At 42.2% G+C, this 19,721-nt stretch overlaps 1 protein-coding gene across 3 annotated transcripts in view; it reads left to right on the top strand.

The window, feature by feature from the left end:
- Nucleotides 1–19,721, top strand: part of ATP11B (ATPase phospholipid transporting 11B (putative)) — a 2,792,721-nt gene that overhangs the window by 972,493 nt on the left and 1,800,507 nt on the right. The gene's annotated exons all lie outside the window — the stretch shown is intronic.

The following is a 19,721-nucleotide window of genomic DNA, read 5'->3' as shown; positions in this document are numbered from 1 at the left end:
CTCTTCCTCTATTGAGAGTGCAAACAGTAAGGATGCAGGTCAGGAAAATAATTTAAAGTACCAGAATTTTAGCCTGATTGATTCTGCAAGCCCTAGGATCAATGTCCATGGCAATAAGTTTATTCCCTTAGCATTATTCAACATGAGAATTCTTCAGTGGATGCTAGCAACACAATGGTCAGTGCTTTCTCAGCATGTCTGCAAAGATAACAATAACCTAGGTATGCAAACAATACCTTTCCTAGTGGATGCAATAAGAATAGCTGTTACAGGTTGTCCTTTCATCCTCCCTCAGCCCAAGGCCATAATGACCACAGATGCTTTCCAGATTGGGGGGGTGTTATTTCCTGGAGTAAACAGTCCAAGGCACTTGATCCCCAGTAGAGCCAGCCTGCATATCAATGTTCTGGAGGTGAGAGTGCTGTTGGCATTCCAGTACTCTCTTCCTCTTGGGATGATTGCAGTCCAGACAGACATGTCAGTAGTCTGGTACATCAACAAGCAATGGGGAACTAGATCTTATCCCCTTCGTCAAGAAGCCCTTAGAGTATGGCAATGGGTGATATCTTCTAACTGCTTTCTTATAGCAACCCATATTCTGAGGAAGTCCATTGTGATAGTAGACAAACTGAGCAGGTCCATTTTACTGCCTCAAGAGCAGTCTGTCAACAGCAAAGTGATGGAAATGATGTTTCAGGCAGTGGGGCCAGCCTTGCTGCGATCTTTTTGCATCTTCCCTAAACAACAAGGGCATCATCTTCTTTGCCCTGATTCCTCCAGTGGGGTAATCACTGAGGGATGCTCTGCTCCATGATTGGGCCCCGGTCTTCTGTATGCTTACCCTGCAACTCCCCTAATTCCTTCAGAAAGCAGCCTGGTTGAAGAGCAAAGTCATCCTACTGACCTCAGCAGATTTGGTTCTTCTTCCTTTAGCCTCATCTGCTATACCCACCTTGGATTCTGGATCCAATTCCAGACCTTCTGTCTCACCCTGCAAGCATGTTTCACTGGGTTGTCTCGAATCTCAAACTAACAGCGTGAGTTCTTTAGTTCCCTAAATGGCCAGGCAACCAATGCTTTCTTCCCCTGTTTGTTCCATGCTTTTATCTTCCCATAAACCTTCTACTCTGAAAGTCTACAGGAGTAAATGGAGAAGGTTTATTTATTGGGCGGAACAGAATCAGATAGACCCCCTTCTCATCTCCAATTCATTGTGTTCTAGAATTTTTGGCAAGTTTGTTTAATGATAATGCTAGCTCATCAACTATTAAAGTTTAACTCACAGCAATCTGTAACTTTCATGTGGGATTTCAAAATTTCCTGGCTTCCTATAAACTGTGCAAAGACCCCCATTGAAATACCCCATGCCACCATGGGATTTAAATTTGGTACTGCGAGCCTTAATAGACTCTCCCTTTGAAGTTGCAGATAAATGTGATCGTAACATTTGACCTGGACAACTGTTTTTTAGTAGCATTTACATCTGCTAGACGAATTTCAGAACTTCAAGCACCGTCTTCTAAGCCTCCATGTCTGATTTTTCATAAGGATAGGGTCATGTTACATACTAATGATTCCTTCCTTCCTAAGATGGTGTAAGACTCTAACATTAACCAGTCCATTAACTTACCAGTATTTTTTCCTACAATATACAAATAAATGGGATATAGGCTGCACTTACTGGATGTTCATAGACAGTTGCATTTCTTCCTAGACCGAATAAAAGAGATTACAAAGACGGATCAGTTATTTGTTTCCCTTGCACATTGTAAATTGTGCGAATCGGTTACAAAGGTAAGTCTAGCTTGATGGCTAACAAATTGCATCTCCTTTATCTAGAACAAATTGAATCTCCACTTTCCAAAACCATTAAAGCCTCATTCAACCAGATCTATGGCAACTTCTGCTGTATTCTAGTCTTGAGCTTCTGTAGATGATGTATATGCAGCTGCAGCTTGGTCAAATCCTCACTTTATACTACTCAGCAACAGCTCCTCGTGGTCCTGCAGAGTGGTCCTAGCAGTAGAGAACTGAGAAAAGCGACTACTTTCCTGATTTAATTATTTTTTGCTGTTTTTTACCTGAAATACCTTTTCTTGCTTACCTTGAACAAGCTTAAACTGTTTTTTTAACTGTTTGTTGCATTATATATTATTTGCACTTAAAGTTTCATTTAGTCGAAAATTGGTCGAAAGTTGTTTGTTTGTTAATTTAACTGTTGAGGCTGCCCACTAAAGTGAGCTAGCCTGTGTAACTGATTTATTACTGTTTCCTGCTTTTCTGTGTGCTTTCTATCTCAAAAACAAACAAAAAAAAAATCCTTGTTTTCCCGCCGCTCCTCGACTAGTTTAGACCAGTATACAGGCTTTGCTATATTCTGGGCTGTGGTGTAGTTCCTGTGGTGTCCATTGCCTTACATGGATAGAAGGAAGTTTCTTTGCTCACCAGTGGGAGTGGGGAGTATTGAGCAGCCTATCTGTCCCTGAAGGAGTGACCTCAGCACAAGAGCTTGTAGTAATTGGTTGTTTTGGACCATTTCTAGCTTCTTTTGAAGTTCCCTGTTTAAAATCCGCCTCTGAGCATTTTTTTCTGGCTATACTACTCAGCTGCAGCTTGGTCAAATCCTCACTTTATACTACTCAGCAACAGCTCCTCGTGGTCCTGCAGAGTGGTCCTAGCAGCAGAGAACTGAGAAAAGCGACTACTTTACTGATTTAAGTATTTTTTGCTGTTTTTTTACCTGAAATACCTTCTCTTGCTTACCTTGAACAAGCTTAAACTGTTTTTTTAACTGTTTGTTGCATTATAAATTATTTGTACTTAAAGTTTCATTTAGTCGAAAATTGGTCGAAAGTTGTTTGTTTGTTAATTTAACTGTTGAGGCTGCCCACTAAAGTGTGCTAGCCTGTGTAACTGATTTATTACTGTTTCCTGCTTTTCTGTGTGCTTTCTATCTCAAAAACAAAAAAATATCCTTGTTTTCCCGCCTCTCCTCGACTAGTTTAGACCAGTATACAGGCTTTGCTGTATTCTGGGCTGTGGTGTAGTTCCTGTGGTGTCCATTGCCTTACTTGGATAGAAGGAAGTTTCTTTGCTCACCAGTGGGAGTGGGGAGCCTTGAGCAGCCTATCTGTCCCTGAAGGCGTGACCTCAGCACAAGAGCTTGTAGTAATTGGTTGTTTTGGACCATTTCTAGCTCTTTTGAAGTTCTGTTTAAAATCTGCCTCTGAGCGTTTTTGCGCGGTTGTGCTCATAGTGCAGCACCGGTTAAACAAGATACTTTTCGCCAAGTCTGCTCTTCAAATTTTCCCTTAAGAAAGCTCTACTGTTATAATAATCTAGTCTAATCGCTTTACTATAAGCCTAGCACTTGTTCTCAAAATCTCTCTTCTAAGTAAGCACTCCCTAACTAAAGTAAGCACTACACCCACCTACCTTCCCTGTGAGTACCCACTTCCCTTAAAGGCACGCTCCCTGTTAGTACCCACTTCCCTTAAAGCCTCAGAATTCCCTTATAATATTTTAGCATGTCGAGTGGTAGATTGCTGGTATCCTCTCCGGTTCAGCTGGTTAATCTGGGAATCTTGAGACAATGCTACAATTGTCTCATGTACACAGACAACCCTCTCCTCCTCCCAACAAACACAAATACATGTGAGAGATGCAACTATATAGCCAAACTGGAGGCTGAACTCTCTCAACTCAGGACTGGCAAGACCAGACAGGAGGAGAAGGTAACCACAAACATACCAAACCCAGTCCCACATAGACCTACCACAAGTGCAAACCAAACACATAAAAACACAAAGACATACTCGGAGGCTCTAACAAAAAACTTACCAAAACAACAGAGGCTCCCAAAGCAGACACCCAAAAATCCACCACCTCAAAACATAACACATGCATCACATACTTCAATAAATCAGTGTGTCAAACAATCACAGCCCTTAAGGCCACAACACCATGCCTGATGCACTAGTAATAGGTGACTCTATAGTCAGACACACTGACGTTCCGCTTACCAGGCTGAACAAGGAGAGGGTAACGGTAAGCTGCTTATTGGGAGCTAGGATCCGCCACATAACACACGCACTCAGGTCACTCCAAAGCAAGTACAAATATGACTCCATCATTGTCCATGCTGGCGTGAATAACCTGAGACGATTATGTAGCCCAGGCTGGTATGACCCTGACCCTGAGCAGCATCTTGCCCTCACCAAGAATGATGCCACAATACAAAGACAAGATGACCAGCTTTAATAATTGGCTCAAATACTGGTGTCATTCTAGGGGGATCCAGTGTCTGTCTGCTTGGGATGACATGCTGGACAAGCCACGCTGCTTTGCAAGGGACGGCTTGCATCTGTCACCACTGGGCTTCCGGATATTGGCTAAGACTCTTGCCTCCCCCATAGTGCCTTTTTTAGGTAAGGCTCAAAAGACAAACCCACCTCCTTAGAAAACAATAATGGAAAAAAATTAAGGGTAATGCTGCTCAACGCCAGAAGTCTAAATCTCCAGATGCAGGCTCTCGAAGCACTCCTCAGTATGGAGGACATCGATATCTGTGCAGTAACTGAAACCTGGTTCAAGGCTCCTGAGAGCACCCCAGCGCTACCAGGCTATACCTCGTATCATGCGTTTCGGCCCCAAAACGCAGGCCAAACCAAAAAGGGAGGGGGAGTGTCCATATTCATCAAGGACACCCACACCTCCAGGTTAGTGGCAACACATGAAGCATCAGAGACCATCCAGGTGCAACTAACCATAGGCAAAACTGCTATACAACTGGTAGCATGTTACAGACCACCCTCCCAATCTCAGGAACCCCACTCAGCCTTCCTGAAGACATTGGAGGATATGAATGTCTCACCAAACACCATCATATTGGGAGACTTCAACTACCCTAACATAGACTGGGTGCATTATTCTAGCCCAAACACCCTAGCCCAAAGGTTCCTGGAATTCATAAATTCAAACGCAATGGAACAGCTAGTCACCTCTCCCACAAGGGGAGATAATATACTAGACCTGATCATCACAAACATGGGGACAAAGTGCTCCACACCGGAAGCATACCCTTCACTAGTGAGGTCTGACCACAAACTAATCACCCTGGATATACATATCCCACCTCCACCCCCAACACAAAAGACTACAGTGAAAAACTTCTCAAAAGCCGACTTTACACTTCTTAAAACTGAGATGGTATCCTTTAAGCCCACTGGGACAGTGGAAACCACATCCCACAATGCAGAATCCTTCACAAATGCTTTCTACAGACATCTCCAAGAATGCATGGATCATGCTATCCCAAATAAAACCAAGACCCTCTCCACCAAGGGCAGGCGTCCTGTCTGGTGGACCCCAGCCATAAACAAATTGTATAACAAAAGAAGGAAGCTACTGCACGACAGAGCAAAATCCCATAAAGAGAAGGCGTCTCTGAGCAGCACTAGTAGAAAGCTACCTTCTCTCATAAAAACATCCAAGGTCAACTTTGAGAGAAAAATTGCTATGAACACTAAAGATAACCACAAGGCCTTCTTCCGCTATGTTAGAAACCTGGGCAGAAACCCTCAGATATGTTCAGAATTAGTTCACAATGACAAAAAATACACAGAACCCACAGATATTGCCAACATTCTGGCAGACAGGTTCAGTGCAAATTTCTCCCCTCCCTCACCCCCAAAAGAAGAAATACTTATCCCAGCTGACTGTAAACCTCCCTGTCATCTCAGATGTCCAGGTGAGAACCGCCCTCAGCAAAGCTAAAAACACAGCAGGACCCGACGATATCCCGGGCTGCGTGCTACGTGAACTCCAAGAGGAGCTAAACCCGCACATAAAAATGCTATTTAACCTTAGCCTTACTACAGGATATGTACCTGAAAACTGGCGTACAGCAACAGTAGTCCCACTCCACAAAGGAGGCACCTCTACTGACCCTGGTAACTACCGCCCCATAAGCTTAACCAGCCTGGTCTGCAAAGCTATGGAAAGAATCATTATGGAACTAATAAACAGAGACATTGGGGACTTACAAACACTTGATCCCACCCAGTTCGGCATTGTAAAAGGCAGATCCTGCCTTTTAAACCTGGTTGACTTTTTTGAAACAGTCACTAGAGCCATTGACGAGGGCAAAGCAGTCCATACAGCCTACCTGGACTTGGCTAAAGCTTTCGACACAATACCCCACTCTGGCATCATAGACAAGCTCAACAGCTTAAATGTAAATCCATATGTCACAAGATGGGTGGCAAACTGGCTAAAGGATAGAACCCATAAAGTCAAAATCGCTGGAGCCATGTCAGACTCAAAGCCAGTGACAAGTGGTGTCCCACAAGGCTCTGTCCTGGGACCCCTCTTGTTCGGCATTTATTTCTCAGATGTGAAAGCAAACATGGGTGGGTTGTGGCTGACAAAGTTCGCAGATGACTGCAAACTAGGCGCCGTAGTCGATACACAAGCTGACACATACATCCTACAGAAATGCCTCACTGAAACGGACAACTGGTGCCGGAGTCATGGCCTTAAACTAAATGCCAAAAAATGTATAGTCATCCCCTTTGGGAAAAACAAAGTGCCCACAAATTATCACATAGGCGGTAACCCACTGAGTACAGAAAAAGTAATCAGAGACCTGGGGACCCAAATCGATAGTGACCTCTCGTTTGACACCCACGTTGCCAAAGTGGTTAGAAAGACTTTCTACCTTGCCCACCTTATCATGAAGGGATTCACATCCAGATCAAAGGAGGTCATTGTGCCCCTGTACTCCTCCCTTATCAGGCCCATGATTGAGTACAATGCCCCATTTGGTATGTACCTCACCCGGCACTTGCAACAGCTAGAGAGACCCCAAAAGTACCTCACCAAGAGGATCAAGGGTCTCCAACTTATGTCATATGCTGCCAGACTAAAGAAACTCCAACTCTGTTCAGTAGCATACCGCCTACTCAGAGGTGATCTGTGCCTGACGTATAAGGCCATGTCCAATCAGGAATTGATGGACATGCTCCACCTCAAAAAATCCAAATCCATCAGAACCACGAGAGCTAAAGATTTGAACCTCAGCACAAATATGAATAGGACATGCTGGAGGGACAGATTCATAACTCAGAGGCTTCCCATACTCTGGAACAGAATCCCAGTTTATGTTGGGCAGAGCCCCTCACTGACTCTCTTCAAGAGAAATCTTGACGAGCGGATGGGAGATCGTAGGTTTACCCCAGGGGTCATCTCTGTGTCACTACTAGACAGAGGCACAGTAAACTAATTGTATTATGTAAGGGGGTCTTCACTGTGTCACTACCAGACAGATGCACAGTATTCTAAATTTATTCTGTACACTTTTGTACCATCACATGGGGTGGCGAAAGCCACATCACTATGGCTAGGCTTATAAATGCCCCAGGGCAGATAGCCTAGAACCAAACTATGAAACTATTACAAACTAGATTTGGTCTCACAGGGAAGAGAGCCTTTGGCTCAACCATACTCAGGAATATCCTTCCTTAGAGTCCACGCAGGAATTTAGGTATCTGGCTACTCTGTCCCATTAGTTGAGGAAGGCATGCAAATGGACATCAGGTAAAGAAGTTATGTACTTACCATAACATTCCATCTGTGTTGTCCATTTTCATTTCTTCCTCCATTCCTCACCCACCATCCCCCTCCAACTGACATCTGGAGGAATGAGGTATTTCAGGTCACCTGTGTCCTTTGTATTGAACTGCAGTTATGGTCTTTCTTTTGTTGGCTTCCTGTCAAGCTACCAACAGGATTTGAGGGATGTTAGGTTGGTGCATTATGGGTAGGGAAGGAGCTCGAGAGTTCATTGATGGCCACGAGATAGTAAACCATCTGAGTCTGATCCGAGGATTGGATCCTATCCCATTAGTTGAGGAAGACATTAAAATGAACAGTACAGATGGAACATTATGAAGTACATAACTTCTTTTTTTTTAGTTAGTCGTAGTTCTTTTCACCCCAACCCCAGCCTCCATAAAGTTGCAATTAAAGTCATTAGGTAGCTAAGACTACAGTACACCTCTCTGTATTTTGTACTGTGGTTTTGTGAACTTGTTTTGCTGTGCTTGACTGGTTTAAGTTTCTGTATTATACATCATCTCAGGTATTGTATTAGGGCTGCATTATTCTATAGCTGTAGCATTTATTTCTTGGTCTTGTCCTGTGTTATCTGTTTATTTATGTATTATGCAAAAGTCACTTTGACAGTGCTGTACATTAGTTTCTTTGCCCTGCTTGTTTGTCTAGGCATTCCCCTGTCTGGGACTCCTTCCCAAACCATTTCATTTATGCTCATCTCTCTCTGTCTCTCTCTCTATTTCTCTCTCTATTACAAGAAGCATTCTTTATTACATTTTTATTTGATTTTGTATATTCCAATAGTAATACAACAAATTTAAACAAAAAAAAATTAAAAAAAAAAACTATATACAAAAGTCCATAACAGTAACTATATACACAAAACTATTAGTACTTTTCTAATTGATCATTAAATTTCTGCTAGACCATGTGTTGATGAGTTGCATTTCTAGTTCTCATTTTTATGGTCGATAATTAATTTTTACAATCAGATTTGGCAAGACAGATAAATTCACTAGTAAAAGAGAGAGTAGTTTTGCATTTTCAGTTTAGTTACAAATTTCCAAGCAATAGTTAGGACAGATCAAAGAAGAGGTATTTGCAATACTGGAATAACATCTGGGATTGGGGCATTGAACAAAGTCAAGGAATTTGTAATGGTTCGATTATCTGACCACAGTGCTTGGCAAAAACTTCTAAAATCAGTCCAGAAAGATGACTGCAAGAAAAGCAATGACTAGTTGTATTCTATGATCACATGAAACCAATCTGCATCAGCGGCTTAATTACATGTCCAGCATTTTATTTTTATGGTTTATATACAGCAGCAATTGTGTTGGGTGTTAGAAAAACTCTGCATAAAAATTTCCATGTATAAAATCCTCCAGTATGGAGAGAATGTTGATTTTCCTGCAGATTTTAAGGATAGTTTCTTAACTTTTCTCAGAAAATTCTTCTTTATTTATTTTTGTCGAGTAATTCCAGTATGACAATTCAGGGGAAACTTACCCAGTTCTAATAATATGTTATATGATTGACAAGAATGAATTACTTTCAGGTGGATTATTATTTATATTAGAAAAGCAGTCTAGGATTTTTGGAATAGTTTTAGTTTGTATGTCTAATGCTGTTTTAATTTTGTCTTGAATATATTCCTTACACAGTTGTATATCTAACCAACTAGTATTTTCCAGACTGTATCTAGCAGTCAGATAATCAGCTGAGTGTATTTTATTCCTGTTCAGAAATTGATGCCAGTAAATTTTTAAGCAAGTGTCTAGTCGCAGTGTTTATAAGCTCACATTTAGGTACTGAAATCATGTTTGGATCCCAGTTGCATTATAGTTTGTTTTTTTTTTCGTTAAATTTGTTAAAAGCAATACCTGCATGACTTTTATCACCTGCTCTCTGTAGTGCCACTTTTTCGAAGCCTAGTGCTGGCTTGTCCTGTTTTTGAGCTGTGTTAATTTCCACTTGTTTAGTAGTTTTAGCATTACCTTTTCCTCAGGTGTACGAGTAATTCACAGCATTTGCTTGCTGTTCACTTTCAAAACACTCATATCCCTACTTCTCTGCATAATTGCACGTTGATTGGTTTGCACTACTCTCCAGTTCACGGTCCCACTTCTTTCCTTACCCACCCCCACTTCCAGCCACCTTACCTATAGTTACTTTTATTGTAGCTAATAGGCTGCTGCTGCCATCTAACCACTTAAAGGAGAGCCGCACCCACAGGCTCAAAAACATGTTTATTTCATCATGGTTTGGTGTTTCCTACATTTTAATACCACTCTGGGACTATTTAGAGCTTTTTAGATATTTTTATACACAATTTCTGATTCTGACCACATGGGGTCTGACATCTTGAAATAATTCTAATTGTTTAGTCTGCCTCTAAGTATCCCAGAATGCATTGTTTGTCTTCAAAAAATTGCATCATGTCTGCCACTTTTTCCCTAAAGCTTCTGTCAGTGCACTGATTTTACAGGCATTCACTGCTGTGTTATAGTCACCTACTTTTGGTTATCTATTTGTTAGCTATTTAACCAAACTCCCACTTATTTTTCCTTCATGTTTGGTTAAATAACTAACAAATGATACACTATAAACACACACACACTTTTGCCCCCTGCTTGCATTCACACACACACACACACACACACACACACACACACACACACACACACACACACTTGCTTGCATACACACACACACAAACACACACTTGCCCCTTGCTTGCATTCACACACTTGCCCCTTGCTTGCATACTCACACACACACACACACACACACACACACACACACACACACACACACACACACTTTTCCCCTTTTCTCTACAAAGATGTAAACTTGGATTCAATCCCAGCTGTTGCCATGCATGCATGCCCAGCAAAGACGGCTACTTAGCACTTGCCATTATAGTTTGATAGAGAGATTTATCATAAAAAGATTACTGGCTTCAAAAATGCAGCCTCCCAAATCCAGAACTGGCAACTCCTTCAAAAGATTTCACATAAATCTGTTATAGACAATCAACAGAAGTGAGACTTTTGTTCACCCTTATAGGGTGTAGGGGGCTGTGCAAGTCAGCTATGACATCACGTGTGGGAGGTCCACTGGCTCTTCTACAGAGCATGCAAATCAGGCAGTGCTTATGTCACTTTGGGGGAGGAAAAGTCCCTGTAACTACATCAAGAGCTCTGGCAGATGTGGCATCATCATTTAAGAGCCAGCTAGAGGATTTTCAGCTTGGTTTTCAAAATTAAAGTAAAACAGTACAGAAAGGTAGCAAGCCTAAGAGGTAAAACAGTTGAGTGGATTATTTTTTAAAGCTGCAGTTCTGATTTTTTTGAGGCTGTATCAACTAACGGGGACTAAGAGACAGCAGGTTGAGCAATCTGCTTGAATATCCCGTTGTACTTTAACCAGTAGGTAAAATTCCAGGAAACACACCCACAAGTTAAACATAGTCTACAGGGCAGTACCAATCTATCTGAAACAAATAGAGTAATCAGACTATAAAAGCCACTAAACATAAGCAAAGTTAACTTCAAACACTTCCATGTTTAACATATCAACAATTGCTAAAGTAATTGTATCTTTCTTAAAGGACCATTACACAAAAAGTAAGCATACAGCAAGTCTTCCTGCTTCATGACCACTTATACTAAAGTAACTACACCTCTCCTAAAGCACTGTTACCTGAATTACTGTATATATCAGTTACCCTGAAGGGATGAAACTGTAGCTGTCTTGAGTATATTTCTGATATCTACCAGCAAAAATCCAAAGAAAAAAATGGAAAAGTCGACCTCAAACTTCAGTTCTAAATCCTGCAAGACATTTCAGTATATGTGTTACCATAGTTTAGGATGCTCTGATTTTTTTTCTGACTGTAAAAATATTTTTTTTACACACACTTCCTTGCTTCAGCTTAGGATATTTTTTCACTTCCCCTGAATATATTCTAATACTGCTGTTATTGCATTGCTGCACTGTACATGGCTATAAGGGGTGCACATTAATGGATAAGTAACATTGACCCAACAAATTGCTGGACTAGATGCCTGTGCATCAGATCTGTTCTGTGACATAGAAGAAAGTCATTGTCTTGAAAAGTCATTTAGCATGGAAAAACTGTCAAACACAGAATGCTCAAAAAAGAAAAATCAGCAAACCATAAAAGCAATAGTAAAAAAGAGAAGCAAAATAGTAATGAGGATTTTGAAACAAATTAAAAAAAACACTTTATAGTAGTAAAAGCACTAAAAACTGCAGGAAGAGTAAAAGGCATCCAAAAAGGTAAAATATAACCTCTTAATGAAAGTGAAAGCATAAGCCTTTTAAAACAGTAGATGAATCAGTGTAGGAAGGGTCAGGAAGTGAATAACATGAGGAAAAGATCGGCCATGCCCATACTTCTCAATCTCTTACAGCAAGAAATCTGGACAAAGCCATAAATAATGGGAGGACAAAGACTCAAAAAAACATTGGCACTTTTTAGATATTTCTCTTACAGACTTAGAAAGTTCATAAATTAGCATGTTTTGCATTAGCATGAATATTCTGAAGGATATGGAGTCTGAAACTCAAATTTCTGTCATTATTTTCTGACTTCAACCCTGAATGACTTGCCAATGATTTGCCAGAAAACCACAATTTTATGAGAAATGGACCAAAAATGTGAAGCAAAAATCGGACATTCTGCAAAAATCTGTATAGTTGAGAGGTATGGCACCCATAACAAGAACGTGAGACACTGTGATCTAGAAATGAAGTTGCATCTTGTTAGAATGAAGATGTAAATTTTAAGATACTGTGCTGGTTTGGTGGGATAAAGGAATAGTCCTAACTGTTGCCTGAATGACCCATGTTTGAGGGGAGGATGGGTGTAATCTATCTTGGGAGGAGGGGTGCTGGCTATGCACTGCTACAGTCCCTTGGAGGGAGGGATGGTGATTCAGAGGCATAGCCTGGGTATTAGCATTAGGGTCACTAAGTGCAGGGAAGTGGAAGCTTGCAGTCCCCTGTATTATGGGCCTCCAAGCATAATGCAGATCAGCCGTTGCCTCGCCATCCACCAAAGTGTGGGGTTAAACTATCACCAAAATACACTTATTGCTGTAATGTTGATGAGGGCTTAAAGCCACCTTATTGCTTCTAGAACGATGGCCCTCTTGACAGCTCTAGTCCTGAGCCTACATGAAATTCCAGGTCCGTGTTTAGCTACCGAATCCTGAAAATCTCAAACCTCGAAGTAACGAATTAAAACAGCAAAAGGGACATTTAGCAAACAATGGCAACTTTGGAAAAAAAATACATTGAATGGCTATAGTTGGCCAACAACCAGGAAGTAAGGCAGTGCATAAGGTAAGTGAAGGGAAACCATTTAAATTTGCTATAGTCCCCACTTTACTGCGATCTCGGAGTTGGTATATATAGTTGGGGGGTGGGGGTGGGAGGCACAACCCCCCCCCCACCTTGGTTGGTTGTGTGTGCAGTGTTGGCTGACTATGGTTATTCAGTTTGTTGCCATTGTTGATAAATGTCCCGTTAACTGTTTTACTTTTATTATTTCGCAGTTTGAGGTTTCTAGTTTGGGTAGCCGAACATAGACCCAAAATTCCTGGTTAAAGGAATGAATGGGCAATGTTTTGTTGTGGTTGGCTTGATAGTCGATAGACATGAGGGTGAAAAAAAGAGAAAAGGTACCGTCCGCAAAAGTAAAACACCACATAAATACTAATGCTTATTAAAGTTGCTGTTATGCACACAAGTTACCAGGGGGTACCCAGTTCCATACAGCATACATACCATCAGCTAAACCAGTGTAAATAAAAGGATGGGGGGGCATTACTGTTTGTGTTTTTCAGTTCTTGGGAGTTATCATCAAACTGATTGCTTTGGGGGAGCGTTACTGCTTTATATATGTTTGTCTTTCAGTTCTTGTATGATTACTCTTGTACATATTTTTGAAGTCATGTTACCTGCAATACAGTGTACATGTTTATAAAACACTGTGCTACTATTCTTCTCCTCATCTCTTGTTTTTTTTAATGGAAAATATCTTTATTAAATCATCATGCATTACATAGGCAGTCTTATGTTTATATAAATGAAAACAAACCATACAGACACAATTCCATTTGCAAACATTATACATTACAAACACACTGACACAATTGTAGTTGCAAACATTATACATCACTTATAATCTAACTAGTCATTGTCAGGCAAACATTACGTGGTTCATTCAAATCTTGTCGTCTTTTAAACCTCGTTCCTCCTCTGCATGTATTGTTCCCACAGTTCTCATTTTTTTCCCTATGTAATTTTCTCCTACCCTTTTGTAAAGATCCCAGTTCCAGTTGTTTCATCCCTGTTACTATATTCGCTACTTCTAGTAAAGTTGGTTTAGACTGTGATTTCAATTTTCTAGTCATTGCTTTTCTTGGCAGCCACCATAATTACACCCAGCAAGGCCTTACTATATCAAGGCAATTCCAATTCTGTATTGTAGCTCAAAAATAAATTTCCCTAGTTACACCAATTTGCTCACTCAGTATCTCTGACAGAGCAGTCTGTAGGGAATCTTTAAACCTTGCCAACTCATTGCACTCCCAGAAAATATGTTCTAATCACATCTCCAAAATTTCCTGTATACCTGAGAAAAAATTCTTTGGAGTCTACTCGGGGTACAACAATACCTGTGTAAACATTTCCAAGCAAAAAATCCTAAATCTTCTAGATTTTGTTGCATATTTGGGCGACATACATATATCCCCCATTGTTTCTCTGTGAATTGCTTATCTAATCTCTCTAATTCTTTCTAACCTCCTCTGATTGATTGTTACAGTTATCATGCAGTACTTTGTATGTTGTACTAATTATTCTGTTTATCAAGCAATATTTTATATGCTGTACTATTTCTTTTTTTATGGCAACTTTTGTTCTAGATTCTATTAAATTTAGCAGTGCTGGTCTTTCGTTTAGGACCCCCCATTTCTTTCTCTTTGCCTATGCTTGATAGGGAAGGCAATGTCTAAGCTGCAGTCCAAATTAATTTTTTGCATTTTCCCATTCTATTACCTTTCCTTCTCTGGCGACTTTCTCCCAATACTTTGTTTCCTTTGCCAGTTTTCTCCAATAAATTCCATCCCCCTCTTGCCTGTTGTCTGTATCCATAATTGCAGTCACTGCTATCGGCAGAATCTCCTTTCTCCATTCCTGTGTTGGCTTTGTTCTTAGAATACTTTCTGCTACTTTATGAATATAATAACCTATATGATTATTGTTATTCTCCTTAAAGGTCTGTATCCAAAGTCACAGTTCTCCTTGTTTCTTGAGCTCCCCTGTTTCATCACCATCCATTTCCACTTTCAATTGCATTTTTCTGCTTGTGTTATGTATAGGAGCCTTAACTGTGTTGTTCTGAAGTTACCCCTTCAAGTTGGGTAATCCCAATCTGCCCTTTTCTGTTGAAAGAATCAGCTTATCACACTTGACTTTTGCCATTTTCCCTTTCCAGAAAAAAATCCTTCAGCTCCTTATTAATTGCTATCCATAACTTCTCTGGTTGATAAAAATATGCTTGACCTGTGTATACTACTAAAGGGACTAAAAACATTTTACCTGCTTATATCTTAATATCAATATCCTTATAAAAGAGCTTCTGTTTTCTCACTTTTTTGTATTATCTTTTGTTTAGTGTCTTCCCACATATTCTTAGCTGAGACACCAGAATCATTTTTAATCCATACTCCTAAATCCCTCATTTTATCATGTCCCCCATAAATATGGATATTGCTGAACCAGTTTGTGTGTGGGTACATAATTTACCGCTATTGCCTTTGTTTTAGCTTCACTAATTTTGTATCCCGGAAAGATTTGAAACTGTCTCAAAATGTTCCACAACACTGTAATGTCCCTTTCTGGTTTTGACAGGTATGAAATAACATCATCTGCAAACAGAGCCAGCTTTTCCTGACTACCATACCAACTGTATCCTTGAATTTGTAAGTCCCTTGTTTTCTTTGCCAGTGGTTGTAAATATAATGCGACTAACAAAGGGGAGAGAGGACACCCTGCTTGCATACACTGCTCAAGCTAAAATTATCAGAGAAGACCCCATCAGATCCCTCATATATCCTCCTAATCAACCTTATAATTTTATCAGGAAATGAAAGTGCTTCCACTGCCCTGCTCATAAAGCCCCAGCTTACTCTGTCAATTCCAACAACAGTGGTATTTTCTTACATTCTGCTTCACTCTGGATCCATCCGTGTTTTGTTAATGTTGTCAAATATTTGCCTCCTTTCCACAAAGCCACATTGATCCATATCTATCAATTTTGGCATCACTTTTTGCCATTCTTTTAGTCATTATTAGACATAAATACTTTATAATCATTGTTTTGTTTAGTATTGAAACGGACCTGTATGAAGCTGTATCTGATGGATCTTTACCCTCTTCAGTTATTAATCAGGTCTGTGCGCAGTTGTGGTATACTTTCCTCTAGGTTACTTAAAGACATGTCTGGAGCTTGCACTGCCTTTTGTTGAACAGCTGCAGTATTTTTCCCAGTCAGTGTTTTTTTTTTTGTCACCTGTTGTCTTCCAAGATGGCTGCACACACACACTAACAGCTTAAATCTGAAGTTGTTACTCTTCTTCCTATTCATCACTGATGGGTTCGGTTCCGAGCCCTTGGAACTCAGTCGGCCTTATACCAAGCTTGTGTGCACCAACAACTCTCGAACTAAGCTGCTACCCAGAATGCCTTTTACTCCGATACCTCAGATCTCGTTTGCCACCCAACCATATAGCAGCGTTTCTCCGAGCTCTCCAGCTAAGTGATTTATCTTTTACAATTACAAGTTTTTGTAAAAGTTTTTTCTCGTTTTATTGATTGTTCTTTGATATCTTTATATACTCAGCTCTACCCACAGATATCCCTTTCCGTACCATTGTTGTTATTTTGAACTTTCTACACTTGTGGTATCTTATTACCATTGTTGATATTTCCTCTCTCTCTACTTTCTCCACTTTCCTCACTCCTTTCCTTTTGTGTGACAGTGTGTACTGTTATGTCTGAGAAGAAGGGAACTACGGGGTTTAAACACTGCTCTTCTTGCAGTGGTAAACTTCCGAATAGCGACCTTCATGAAGAGTGCGTGTACTGTTTGGGAGTTCCGCATTTGTCGATGAAACCCCAGTGTGATATTTCTGCTAGCTTTAGTCAGTGGACACTGAATGAACATCGGAATAAATTGATTTTGAAGGGCCTGCTTGCATCACCTTTTTCAGAGGCTATTTCTGTGACAGAGGTCTCATCCCCTCCTTCTGTGGACAAGAAACATCCTCACTCAGACCCCTCTTCACCAGCTGGTGACAGAGGTAAAAGCCGTAAGCACAAGGCCCAAAAGTCTTCTTCCGAGTACTGTACTGCTTCTTCTGTTCCGACTACATCTGTTACGAGTTTGGCTCCAGCGAAGCTTACCGAGGACACCCCGTCAGCGCCTACCCTGGCACCGATGACTACGGTGCCATCTATTACCTCGGTTCCAATCAGTTTGTCTCTGTCTCGACACCGACGTTGCATACCTCCGCTCCTATGTCAGTTCCGACAACAGCTTCTGAGCTGTTTTTGACATCCACCCCTGTTATGACTTTGGCACCGAGCCCATTCTCTGCTCCAACCATACTGCTGTTGCTGGTTTCTGAGTTGGAATAGTCGGTGCTGTTCTGTGATGCACCACGGACCCGATACTCGTCGTCCATGGACCCGTTTGCTAGGCAAGCCTGCAGCCCCATTTTGACCAGCCTGGTTCCCCCTCAGGGGCATCAGTAAGATCCACCAGGAGCCTTTCAGAATTGGATGTGGTGCACCTTTTTGACCAGCTGCTGACCGCCAGGGGAATTTCAAATTTGCCTAGACCCTATCCCACTCCAGGCTTTGGGTCTATTACTCCGGCGACCCCTACATACTCTCCTCCCTTGGATACCTCGCTTCCAAGGCTCATGTATCTGACGTTTTCTAGAGGACCCCCCTTCCTCGGTGTTGACAACGACAGTGTCTGAGGCCCCTTTGGGTGTCGGTTCTGTTGGAAACCACCCTCCCTCAATTTCATGCTTGGGGATGGTGGAACCTCCGGTTCTGGTCCTGTTCCAACTGTGTTGTCAGTCCCGGCTTTGGATCCAAGGGTGACTACCACTCCGAGTTTGCTTGATGCTCTGTCCCCGGGGGCGGACCGTGTGGAGCAGGGTGTGACCCCGTTTCCGAGTTTGTCTTCTTCGGTTCCGGGCTCCCACTCCTCTTCGGGCGGGCCCGCTTTCTGGGTGATGGAGAGGGTGCTTACTTCTAGCAATCCTCCTACATCTGTTATCCCCCCAGTTTCTTCTGAGCCACAGCTGTCAAAGGCCACCCTGTCCAGGGTATTTTCCTTTCTGAGTCTTCTTCGGATACTCCCACCAAAGAACCCCCTCGGAAACGGGCTTGTAAGAGGAAACTCATGGACTCCCCAGAGGAGTCTCTCACGGAAGATGCGGACTACAATGATCTTGAAACAGAGGGGTGGCTGGAAGCCCTCCAATCCTTCCTCGGAGGAATCCGTATTTCTGCAGGCCTTTCACTCTCGGCCCTCTACTTCTTGGCTGACCTTCCCCCCTGCCGATGAGTTAGTTAAGCTCATCGTGCAGAAGGCATGGAAGAACCCAGACTTCATTGAGGCCATCCCCAGGAGATCAGACAAGGTACTCACCCCTCCAGAGGATCAACCCCATTGGTCTAAAGGTTTGCCAGTGGATGCTATGGTGGTGTCGGCTGCCATGAAAAAGGACCTTGTGGAAGAGAGTTCTGCTGTTCACTTCCCCAACAGAGAGTCCCAGGCTGTGGACAGGTTAGGGAAGCAAGTTTTTGCGTCAGTGACCTTTGCAGTTAGGTCTCTGAACTTTTTGGCACATTTTATGAGGCTCCAGAGAAATCTTGTCTCCGAACTCTCTGGAACCCTCGCAGGCCAAGTATCCGATGGAGCACGACATAAAGTTGCTTCCCAACTTGCCACCCTAGAGTCAATATCCAATTCATCCATGAGGTTGCTGTCACACACAACCAAAGGAGCGGCTAGAGCTGCGGGGGCAGGCATAGTCATGAGACGCCACACCTGGATGCACATTTGTGACCTCGCGGATTCCTTCAAGTCTTTCTTTTTAAATGCTCCTATCGAACCATCAGCGTTGTTCGGTGCTGAGGTCAAGGATACATTAGCCAGGTGCGAGCAAGACGGGAAGACCTTGTTTGCCATTGGCCTATGCTTTTCCAAACCTCAGCATTCCTTCTCCAGGAATCAGAGGAGTGGGAAGATGTTGGCACAAGAATTCTCAAGGTCCTTTCCATGATACACGTGATGAGGACTCCTCTGGAGGCATAGGGGGTTCCAATAATGGAAGATGCCCCTTTCGTGGCAGAGGGGTCCCCGGAACCAGGGCTCCAGAGATTCCTTCTTAGGTAGACCGTCTCAGCGCTCCTGAAGCACTGCCAGATTGCTTTCCTTTGGAAGCAGTTGGGGCATGTTTTTCTCTGAAGCAAGCTGCCCATCTCTCTATTACAAACGATCATTGGGTGCAGAGAATCATTACCAGAGGCTACCATATTCCCCTTATATCTTATCCAAGACCTCCGAAATCCCTTCCCAATGTTCCATCCAGTCAGAGGGAGGAGGCAGCTCCCGAAATACGAAAGCTATGTCAAAAACGAGCCATCCAACAGGTCCCCCCCAGATCAGTGCGGATCAGGGTTCTACTCAAGATACTTTTTGGTGCCAAAGAAAACAGGGGACTGGAGGCCCATTCTGGATCTCATCCAACTAAACAAATCTGTAGTTCAGACCAAGTTCCGCATGGTCACAATTCAATCCATCCTACCCTTTCTGCGGGAGGGTGTGTGGATGTGCTCATTAGATCTGTGGGATGCGTATTACCATATCAAGATGGACAAGCGCTCCAGGAGTCTCCTTCGCTTCTGGTTGGGAGGCAATCACTACCAATTCAGAGCCCTGCCTTTCGGTCTCTCGACGGCCCCCAGAGTGTTCACGAAATGCCTTGCAG

Source organism: Protopterus annectens, chromosome 4.part1, assembly GCF_019279795.1.
Source record: "Protopterus annectens isolate FY-2018-M chromosome 4.part1, PAN1.0, whole genome shotgun sequence".
In the NCBI taxonomy this organism is placed as follows: domain Eukaryota; kingdom Metazoa; phylum Chordata; order Ceratodontiformes; family Protopteridae; genus Protopterus; species Protopterus annectens.
Note: the sequence above shows the minus strand (reverse complement) of the source record. Positions and strands in the feature narration are given on the sequence as shown.